Source organism: Glandiceps talaboti, chromosome 19, assembly GCF_964340395.1.
Source record: "Glandiceps talaboti chromosome 19, keGlaTala1.1, whole genome shotgun sequence".
NCBI classification, from domain to species: domain Eukaryota; kingdom Metazoa; phylum Hemichordata; class Enteropneusta; family Spengelidae; genus Glandiceps; species Glandiceps talaboti.
This window is the reverse complement of record NC_135567.1, coordinates 14,964,431-14,977,318: the sequence shown is the minus strand read 5'-3', so window position 1 is coordinate 14,977,318 and position 12,888 is coordinate 14,964,431.

Below are 12,888 nucleotides of genomic sequence, written 5' to 3'. Positions count from 1 at the left end.
TATTCTTTTGAGACTATTGTGAAGATGATAATGAACTTAATTGCAAGGTCACTTCCGTTTTCGAAGGATGAGGGTGATCGTACCTAATTATTGGTTTCTAATCGGTCGTTAGAAATTTAAAAAAAAAAAGTGTATGTGTTGGTGATACTTTCAATTCATAATTGTACTTTTTTTGTATTTAAAAGATTTTTTATTGGAGTAAGAAAAGTTATACATAGCAGGTTTAACAGTCTGAATGACATAGAATCAATCAAAGGAAAACTGTGAACCGTGTATTTTATTAGATTTCTGGAATTGCAGCGATTATAGTCTATTAAGCAAATTGGATAGTTTTCGCTCAGATACGCGCTCGAGGGGTTGCTATCTGACAATCAATGACGTTGCGATTCTTCTGATCTTGTCGTAGAGGGCGTCTAATTTATTGGGAGAAAAGTTTTATATTGTCCATTTAAGTTGATGATAGTTTCCGCATCCACTATTTCTCGTGAGACTTCACAATTTTCACGATTTTGTTCTCGAATATGTAAAAAATAAAGGTTATGGGTCGGCAGTGAAAAGCTAGGTGGGGTCAGGTAACTTGAACCAGAATTATTTTTTTAGGCAAAATGAATAATGTCAACAAGAAATTTCAATCCACTTTGTACACTTGGCCTGATTTTTTACTGACAACTTGAATGTTTCATGTATAGAGTCTTTGATAACATTATTGTTGACCATGCTTGGTTAATGTATTACGTCAGTTTTACCTGTTTTATAGTATGCCTGTCCGGGGGGGGGGGTAAGGGGTGGGGGTGGGGGGATTTGCCAAATATGACTATACGTATATGTAAAACCCTTTGGGTTGCGTTTTCAAGCACTTTTGGTCTAAAATGGGGTCTATCATTTGTTGACCATATGCTTTGTTAATGCAGTACGTCAGTGTTACCTGTGTTGTAGTATGCCTATCCGGGGGTGGGGTGGGGTTGGGGTGGGTGGGTGGGTGAGGGTGGGGGATTTGTCAAATATGACTATACGTATATATATGCAACCCTTTGGGATGCGTTTTCTAGCACTTTTGGTCTAAAATGGGGCCTATCTTTTGTTGACCATATGCTATGTTAATGTATTACGTCCGTGTTACCTGATTTGTAGTATGCCTGTCCGGGGGGTGGGGATGGGGGTGGGTGGGTGTGGGGATTTGCCAAATATGACTATACGTATATATATGCAACCCTTTGGGTGCGTTTTCTAGCACTTTTGGTCTAAAATGGGGCCTATCTTTTGTTGACCATATGCTTTGTTAATGTATTACGTCCGTGTTACCTGTTTTGTAGTATGCCTGTTCGGGGGAGGGGATGGGGGGGGGTGGGGGGTTGGACTTGCACTATATTACTATACGTATATGTATAACCCTTTGGGATGCGTGTTCCAGCCCTTCTGGTCTAAAATGGGGCCGTGTTTTCAAGCTTAAGAATTCAACGCGAGGTCCACTCTACACTATTTTCGATTTGACTTTGTTTAAAATGTGGTACATTGTTTACTAAATCATGCTGTGCCATTAATTGCCTCCAAAATCTTCTATCAATTTTTTCGAACCACCATCTCTTTAGTATGGAAGTACTACACATTTAGTTTAAAGTTTGATCTTATAGAACACTGCAAACGTCAAAAATGGGGTGTTATTTTTCGGTCAAGATAAGTTTAAAATGTCAGAGGTTGTCGCTGAACGTCTCTGCGCAAATAAAACGTACGCTTATGACGTTTATGGTACCATACTGTATCCTAAGAAGCGATAACTTTGTGTTTATATTCTAAATTCAAGGGTACCATTCTAATCAAACTGAGATATGGAATTCTTCAAAATGTCACCATTTCCTTCTTATTAGCTTACTGCGTCTTGATCGATCGTGACCTTCTGCAAGATGGTTTCACGAATATGTCATATCCTTGTGAAACAACGTCAAACATACATTGATCATTAAAAAATATTGTAGGGTTCGATTAAGAAGAGTGCTTCGCATTCACAAGGCAACCTCAGAAATTTCATTTTTGTTATAATTGTTGAAAATTATCCTTGTCTTGCGAGGATGACCTCGTTATCAATTTCCTTTAACCTTTACGATCAAAGCGTGGTTTTTGAAGCATGGTTTCTCATTAGGCCTAATAAACAAATTGTGTAGTTCCGATTACGCTCAATTTCAGAATAGGTGGAGTAGATAGATTTTCTATTGTATTTTACTATATATATATTTCTTTTTTTCTGTGCAAGCGTCTAGTTCAGGTTTTCCATTGTTTTCCAAATGGTCACTGTGTTGTTTATTTCTTCCTATCAGATGTAAAGACATTACAGCTTGGAAGAAACGTTTTCTTTTTATAGACGCGTTCTAATTACATATATTTACATAATTTTACACAATGAACTACTGATCTCATTGAATTCACATAATGATTTTAAAAGTTGCTAATATGACCTATACAAATAAAAAAAAATTGTGTGGTTCCAGTTATGCTCAATTTTAGAATAGGTGGGGTGGGTAGATTTTTTATTTTATTTTATTATATATTTTTTTGTGTGTGGGTGTCTCGTTCAGGTTTTCCATTGTTTTCCAAATAGTATCTGTGTTGTGTATTTCTTCCTATCAGATGTACAGCCAATACACATTGGAAGAATAGTTTTATATTGTCTTTTTACGTTGATGTCAGTTTCCATATCCACTATTTCTCGTGAGACTTCACATTTTTCGCGATTTTATTATCTTTTTTCTCGAATACGTTATAAAAAGTTTAGGGTCGGCAGTGAAAAGCTAGGTGGGGGTGGGGTAACCGGAACCAAACAATTATTTTGTTTAAGCCTTACCAACAAACTATGTGAACATGCTTTTCAGTGTTCTTATTATAGCATTGCTGATTACAATTTGTGGCTGTTTTCCACTTGTTTGTTGATTTTACTTTCTCTCAAACCAGATCTAGAGCTGATATTTCTTCCGCATGACACTGCAAAATATCAATATACATCTTTAAAAAAATATGCCTCTTGGTTGGTGCCGTAAAAGAGGCTGTGGTTTATGACGTCACAAAATTTGTTTTGTGTAAGAGTAAACATTTTGATTTGGTGGTGTTCTTTCCTTAACGTAAATTAAACCTCATAAATATATATATCTTAATTTCTGTTTTTATTTCGTTCAAGCAAATCCATCTCTATTTTAAGATAAAATACACAGAAAGTATAAGCCAGTGACTTGCCTCTACACTAATATAAAGTGGCCTATTAAAAATTATCTCGGGCTGTCACTAGTGTCACCATCAGGAGTAGTATCAAGCTGTTGCGGGTAATGACGTATACTATACGAGTGCGCATGCGTTAGTTAACCAAATACTTTTGGATAGAATAACAAACGGCTCGTAATATGGACATTGTGCTTCAGTCAAAAACTATCGATCTTGGTTGATCTTGATCTATCGATAAAAATGTATGATATAATACCAAGATCTATCTTTCTTGGTTTTATATATCAATATCTGACATGATTGTGTATTCGATGAGATTTTATTAAAGTACCTGCATTTTCCCTTTTCCTATAGTATCCTTTCCAGACCCGTAGCTCAATAGCTCCCATAGTTCCCTTTGTATTTGCAATTGCTCACTTCCCCAACGCATGCGCACATGTCTCCGACGATGACAATTTTGACAACTCTTCTCAATTTAGATATACGACCCATCGTGTTTCCTACTTTGTTTGCATTTCTAGTGTTTGACACATCCTGCCAAACACTCGACTTCTGTGTCTATTAAAGTTGGTTTATGGAAACGCAATTGCCTTTAGTGGAATGCATCTTTTCTCATATATAAAAGGCAGACATCTGAAAAAATTCGTTTCTGTACATACATACATACATACATACATACATACATACATACATACACACGCACATACACACACACATATACATACATACATACATACATACATACATACATACATACATACATACATACATACATATTACATACATACATACATACATACATACATACATACATACATACATACATACATACATACATGCACACATGCACACATACATACATACATACATACATACATACATACATACATACATACATACATACATACATACATACATACATACATACATACATACATACATTTGATTTTTGACCATATGTATATTAATATCAACTGACGATGAACCAAGTCTTTTATAATACTTGACACATTTTCAAATTCAAAGGTGATGCTATGACAACAAGACACCTGGTGCACATACCTCTTATCAACAATAAGTTCTTAATTAGTGTTGTCTGACATTATAGATATCTAAACTTGGAAACGTTGATTTCTCTGATAAGCACGGCACAGTTTTGTTGACGTCAATCATTGGCTTACTTTTAACAAGAGTTCAAGTCTGTGTAGACATGGAGGTGTCTCAATAGTTTAGTAAATATCAAATTATTTTGTTTCCGAAATGTAAGAAATTAGCATGTACAGGTACAGTATTATCATAGGGTAAAGTACGAATAATCTATTTTGTTCTCGCGATTTTCCGGATTCCGGATGACAGTAGGGAGAGGGATTAAGAGCTCCATTCACACCTAATACAATAGGTGTTACATACATATACATACATACATACATACATACATACATACATACATACATACATACATACATACATACACACATACATACATACATACATACACACATACATACGTACATTCATGCATACATACATACATACATACATACATACATACATACATACATACATACACACACACATACATACATACATACATACATACATACATACATACATACATACATACATACATACATACATACGGAGTCATGATGGGTGAATGGTTAGCGTGACCAGCTTGGAACCTACTTCGAGCCCCGTCGCTGCCTGCTGTTTGTTTCTGAGTGGCTAAAGTCCTTGGGCAAGATTTGAACCACGACTGTGCCTCAGTCAACCCAGCTGTATAACTGGGGACCTGGTAGGATGCAGGTTGCAATGTGAAAGCTTTAATCCTATGCCCTTAAACAGCTGCAATGGATTGTGTGCTCCCCGGGGAGTTGAGGAAGACTAAAGTTGTGCTGTTCTGATCTGAGCCAGGGGTAATAATTGTAAAGCGCTTTGAGCACGGAGTGGGAAAGCGCTATATAAGAACCCAACATTATCATTATACATACATATGTTTCATTTTTGACCAATTGAACATCGACATCCATACAGACAGACAGGCTGGCAAGCATTCAGACAGACAGGTCTATGCGCACGCACCACGCACGTGGGCACGCAGATACATAGAGACATTTAATACACTTTCTGTTTGTAAGCAATCTGATTAAGATCTGATGTGGTGAAATCGGCTAGATGCGTTTGAATCTCGCACTTTCGATTGGTCAATCAGGACAAGTGAGCATTACGTTGGCAGGTGCACACACTGGAGAAATTGAAGCGAGCTGATTGGTTGTGAAAACTTTACAATATTGTCGACATTCAATGGGATTGTCTATTACACAGGTTCAGATGTTGGAAGGCGGTGGTCACTCGGAGCAAAACAAACACGACACAAAACGATGAAAATAGAGGTAACTAAAGGCATCTAGCCACATTTATCACATCAAATTTTAATCAGATTGGTTTGCAAGTTGATTTTAGTCGAATGGGTTGCAGCATTCAGAAAAGGTCAATTAAGTAAGTCATTCATACAGTTACGTCAAATGAGCCACTGATACAAATACGAAACACGTGGGTCTCAAAAACGTGTCAGGCAGATCATAATGACTTCTTCGTTTTCAATGGCACACCTAGTCTTGTGAATACAACCGTGTCACTTACGTATATGTAGATTTGACACAGATTTGCATGACACTGTGACATTTCACTAACAAGACCTCAGAGAATATATAGGTAGGGCGGGACTTTTTTTTTATTTTTATTTAAAAAAAAAATATTTTCTTTATTATTATTTTATTTCATTTTTACATTATCTTACTATTTTTTTTTCATTTTTCTAAAACAAACAAAGGAAATGTCGGTCAGAATACTATTGTTGTCATAGTTTGAATGCATTTTAGTCTTTTCCAGTTTCTGAGTGTCTGTAAATGGGGTTATTATCCTGTAGACATCTCAAAAAAAATTAAATAAATAAATAGATAAATAAATAAATAATCAATCAATCAATCAATCAATCAATCAATCAATCAATCAATCAATCAATCAATCAATCAATCAATCAATCAATCAATCAATCAATTAATCAATCAAACAATCAATCAATCAATCAATCAATCAATCAATAATAGATAAATCAATAAATCAATAAGTTTGATGAAATACATACAGATACCACTTGAGAATAAAACAGACGTGCATAAAGGTGAAGAAGACAACTGTTTTTTTTGTTTTTTTTTATCTTAAACTAGATCTTTTTTGTTTTAAATATTTAAAAAATGTTTTTGGTCAGCGGCCTGATCTAGTTATCGGAAACAGAGGTTGTTTTTTTTTCTTCTTTTTTTTCTGATTACATACATAATAATCTTTATTCCCAGGAGTAATTTGTTCTTCTTTTGCCTTGCGGAAGGTAATTTTTTTTTAGCTGAGTGGGTCCTATCATGGAAAGGAGAAGAAGAGCGCCCACAGCGACTTATCTATTTTTTGATTTAAAAAAAAAATAGATTTTCTTTTTGTTTGGATTTTTTTGTATGCTGAGAATTGCTTCCAGCGATTTTCTCTTCTATGTAAACATCTACATACTGATAAACCACGCACATCCATTCAGGTTAGGGACTATGTGACAGAGCTATGTTGCATACTCCATATTGTACGTACATCGCTATGCAACTGTCTAGGCTTTCTAAGTCAGTCCACATTCTATCCCGGAGTCCTCCAGGTCAGGAAAACATAGCACCTGCGGGATCCGTAAGAGTAATTGTTCTCAACTTTTCGATTTATTACTTCAGGAGTCCCCCCAAATTCTCATTCGTCTTGTGAGTGTGGTCTAGTTCTTGACAACCATGTTCCGATTTACATTACGCTATCTTCGAACATTATAAGAATAACGTAGTGTAAAATCGGAACAAGGTCGTCGCGTCAGGTAACTACACTATGTGAATGAGACACGGCTGAGTGACACAGCCTACCAATAGGGAACTTGCAATCCCATGTGATTAAAATCCGATGTAGATGTGAGCTAATCGTTCATTGTTATTTTACCTTCGTTATTTTGCCTGAATTGACCTTCTTGGTACATGTTTACATTTTCGAGGCGATCAGGCGAAAAAAATGTAAACATGTACCAAGAAGGTCAATTCAGGTAAAATAACGAAGGTAAAATAGCAATGAACGATTAGCCGACATCTACTGCAATCCAGAATGAGCCTGCTCAGACGCAAAGCACTATGGGATTATCTGTGGTTATTGTAATACCTCATCTGGAGCTACCAATAAAAAACCTCCCACAATAGTCAGGGTAACTATGAATTGATCATTCGTGGTTGCAAACAATGTAAAAGTATCGTTTACAATACAATTCATTAGTATTTATTATAACATTTCCCATGATGCAACATTCAACATGGCGGGTTTGCAAGTTCCCTATTGAGTCCGTTGAACACCAACCTTGGGGTTGTGTAGGTCACAGTAAACCCCTATGTTTTCAGAGGGATTCGAACCCATGACCCCCTGACTAGTAATCCTCAGTGCTAACCAACGGTTGATCTTTTAGTCTAAGAACCATAGAGAACCATAAATTCGTCTATTCATGTATATCGATATTCGCATCATCATCAGATTGATAAATTCCATCGGTACAGTTGACCTCTAGGGGGCGGTATAGCACACGGGACCAGCTGATGTTATATTGGTTATGTCCCCGTACAGTTGGTCTTGTTATATACGAGATATACATGATATCAGGTGAATGAAACAAGATCTTTTAAACCAACATACATAATGTCTTGTAAGGAAGACAGAAAAATAATTTGTGCAGTGTATTTATATTTGTCTGTTTGTACTCAGTGTTGATAATGATATGCATTCGTATATTTAACTTTGCTTTTGGGTCACTTTCGACTAGGTATACTGTGATATTCAAACACGGGAGTTTGGAATAGTAGGTGGTTTTGTATTGGATTATTTTACTTCTAACTGTGCGGAATAAAACACAGACAACCAGACAGACAGACAGACAGACAGACAGACAGACAGACAGACAGACAGTCAGACAGACAGACGAAAATATGAAACTGCCATAATCCCATTTAATGGTATCGCTTGCTTTTTCCCACAAACGCTAGCACAGTCACTTGTGAACTAAAAGCCAATGACGATGAAATCTTTTTATTGAATATCGTAAATACTTATAATAAGGTCACTATTTTATGGTCTTCCTAAACTAGAATGTCACCATCTTGGAATGGAATATTAGTTCACAAGTGACTGTGAACGCTATGTACAGATAAAACTGATACATATTTAGCAACACTCTTGTAATTCATGTCAAATCTTACTGAAAATATTCTAGATAATTATAATTGGTTAATAGTAGTTTAGCTATGGCATCTCAGTTATACCATGGTTTAGTAAATTGACCGTCGGATCCAGATCATGCAGATATTACTTGTGCAGAGATTTGACATGCATAAAACTCCCGCGAGCTCTAGCCAATCAGGGCGTGGGTCAGAGGTTACCAGATTGAACAACAATGGCAGCAAACCAGCTAGGTAAGTCACGTCCGCTCATTTCATAAATTTTTGATTTGTGAAGGGGTTGTTGTTGTTTTCAGGTTCTTATTATAGCATTGCTGATTACAATTTGTGGCTGTTTTCCACTTGTTTGTTGATTTTACTTTCTCTCAAACCAGATCTAGAGCTGATATTTCTTCCGCGTGACACTGCAAAATATCAATATACATCTTAAAAAAAATATGCCTCTTGGTTGGTGCCGTAAAAGAGGCTGTGGTTTATGACGTCACAAAATTTGTTTTGTGTAAGAGTAAACATTTTGATTTGGTGGTGTTCTTTCCTTAACGTAAATTAAACCTCATAAATATATATATCTTAATTTCTGTTTTTATTTCGTTCAAGCAAATCCATCTCTATTTTAAGATAAAATACACAGAAAGTATAAGCCAGTGACTTGCCTCTACACTAATATAAAGTGGCCTATTAAAATGTATCTCGGGCTGTCACTAGTGTCACCATCAGGAGTAGTATCAAGCTGTTGCGGGTAATGACGTATACTATACGAGTGCGCATGCGTTAGTTAACCAAATACTTTTGGATAGAATAACAAACGGCTCGTAATATGGACATTGTGCTTCAGTCAAAAACTATCGATCTTGGTTGATCTTGATCTATCGATAAAAATGTATGATATAATACCAAGATCTATCTTTCTTGGTTTTATATATCAATATATGACATGATTGTGTCTTCGATGAGATTTTATTAAAGTACCTGCATTTTCCCTTTTCCTATAGTATCCTTTCCAGACCCGTAGCTCAATAGCTCCCATAGTTCCCTTTGTATTTGCAATTGCTCACTTCCCCAACGCATGCGCACATGTCTCCGACGATGACAATTTTGACAACTCTTCTCAATTTAGATATACGACCCATCGTGTTTCCTACTTTGTTTGCATTTCTAGTGTTTGACACATCCTGCCAAACACTCGACTTCTGTGTCTATTAAAGTTGGTTTATGGAAACTCAATTGCCTTTAGTGGAATGCATCTTTTCTCATATATAAAAGGCAGACATCTGAAAAAATTCGTTTCTGTACATACATACATACATACATACATACATACATACATACATACATACATACATACATACATACACACGCACATACACACACACACATACATACATACATACATACATACATACATACATACATACATATTACATACATGCATACATACATACATACATACATACATACATACATACATACATACATACATACATACATACATGCACACATGCACACATACATACATACATACATACATACATACATACATACATACATACATACATACATACATACATACATACATACATACATACATTTAATTTTTGACCATATGTATATTAACATCAACTGACGATGAACCAAGTCTTTTATAATACTTGACACATTTTCAAATTCAAAGGTGATCCTACAACAACAAGACACCTGGTGCACAATAAGTTCTTAATTAGTATTGTCTGACATTATAGATATCTAAACTTGGAAACGTTGATTTCTCTGATAAGCACGGCACAGTTTTGTTGACGTCAATCATTGGCTTACTTTTAACAAGAGTTCAAGTCTGTGTAGACATGGAGGTGTCTCAATAGTTTGGTAAATATCAAATTATTTTGTTTCCGATATGTAAGAAATTAGCATGTACAGGTACAGTATTATCATAGGGTAAAGTACGAATAATCTATTTTGTTCTCGCGATTTTCCGGATTTCCGGATGACAGTAGGGAGAGGGATTAAGAGCTCCATTCACACCTAATACAATAGGTGTTACATACATATACATACATACATACATACATACATACATACATACATACATACATACATACATACACACATACATACATACATACACACGTACATACGTACATTCATGCATACATACATACATACATACATACATACATACATACATACATACATACATACATACATACATACATACATACATACACACACACATACATACATACATACATACATACATACATACATACGGAGTCATGATGGGTGAATGGTTAGCGTGACCAGCTTGGAACCTACAGGTTGCAGGTTCGAGCCCCGTCGCTGCCTGCTGTTTGTTTCTGAGTGGCTAAAGTCCTTGGGCAAGATTTGAACCACGACTGTGCCTCAGTCAACCCAGCTGTATAACTGGGGACCTGGTAGGATGCAGGTTGCAATGTGAAAGCTTTAATCCTATGCCCTTAAACAGCTGCAATGGATTGTGTGCTCCCCGGGGAGTTGAGGAAGACTAAAGTTGTGCTGTTCTGATCTGAGCCAGGGGTAATAATTGTAAAGCGCTTTGAGCACGGAGTGGGAAAGCGCTATATAAGAACCCAACATTATTATTATACATACATATGTTTCATTTTTGACCAATTGAACATCGACATCCATACAGACAGGCAAGCATTCAGACAGACAGGTCTATGCGCACGCACCACGCACGTGCGCACGCAGATACATAGAGACATTTAATACACTTTCTGTTTGTAAGCAATCTGATTAAGATCTGATGTGGTGAAATCGGCTAGATGCGTTTGAATCTCGCACTTTCGATTGGTCAATCAGGACAAGTGAGCATTACGTTGGCAGGTGCACACACTGGAGAAATTGAAGCGAGCTGATTGGTTGTGAAAACTTTACAATATTGTCGACATTCAATGGGATTGTCTATTACACAGGTTCAGATGTTGGAAGGCGGTGGTCACTCGGAGCAAAACAAACACGACACAAAACGATGAAAATAGAGGTAACTAAAGGCATCTAGCCACATTTATCACATCAAATTTTAATCAGATTGGTTTGCAAGTTGATTTTAGTCGAATGGGTTGCAGCATTCAGAAAAGGTCAATTAAGTAAGTCATTCATACAGTTACGTCAAATGAGCCACTGATACAAATACGAAACACGTGGGTCTCAAAAACGTGTCAGGCAGATCATAATGACTTCTTCGTTTTCAATGGCACACCTAGTCTTGTGAATACAACCGTGTCACTTACGTATATGTAGATTTGACACAGATTTGCATGACACTGTGACATTTCACTAACAAGACCTCAGAGAATATATAGGTAGGGCGGGACTTTTTTTTTATTTTTATTTTAAAAAAAAATATTTTCTTTATTATTATTTTATTTCATTTTTACATTATCTTACTATTTTTTTTCATTTTTCTAAAACAAACAAAGGAAATGTCGGTCAGAATACTATTGTTGTCATAGTTTGAATGCATTTTAGTCTTTTCCAGTTTCTGAGTGTCTGTAAATGGGGTTATTATCCTGTAGACATCTCAAAAAAAATTAAATAAATAAATAGATAAATAAATAAATAATCAATCAATCAATCAATCAATCAATCAATCAATCAATCAATCAATCAATCAATCAATCAATCAATCAATCAATCAATCAATCAATCAATCAATCAATTAATCAATCAAACAATCAATCAATCAATCAATCAATCAATCAATAATAGATAAATCAATAAATCAATAAGTTTGATGAAATACATACAGATACCACTTGAGAATAAAACAGACGTGCATAAAGGTGAAGAAGACAACTGTTTTTTTTGTTGTTTTTTTTTTATCTTAAACTAGATCTTTTTTGTTTTAAATATTTAAAAAATGTTTTTGGTCAGCGGCCTGATCTAGTTATCGGAAACAGAGGTTGTTTTTTTTTTCTTCTTTTTTTTCTGATTACATACATAATAATCTTTATTCCCAGGAGTAATTTGTTCTTCTTTTGCCTTGCGGAAGGTAATTTTTTTTTAGCTGAGTGGGTCCTATCATGGAAAGGAGAAGAAGAGCGCCCACAGCGACTTATCTATTTTTTGATTTAAAAAAAAAAAAGATTTTCTTTTTGTTTGGATTTTTTTTGTATGCTGAGAATTGCTTCCAGCGATTTTCTCTTCTATGTAAACATCTACATACTGATAAACCACGCACATCCATTCAGGTTAGGGACTATGTGACAGAGCTATGTTGCATACTCCATATTGTACGTACATCGCTATGCAACTGTCTAGGCTTTCTAAGTCAGTCCACATTCTATCCCGGAGTCCTCCAGGTCAGGAAAACATAGCACCTGCGGGATCCGTAAGAGTAATCGTTCTC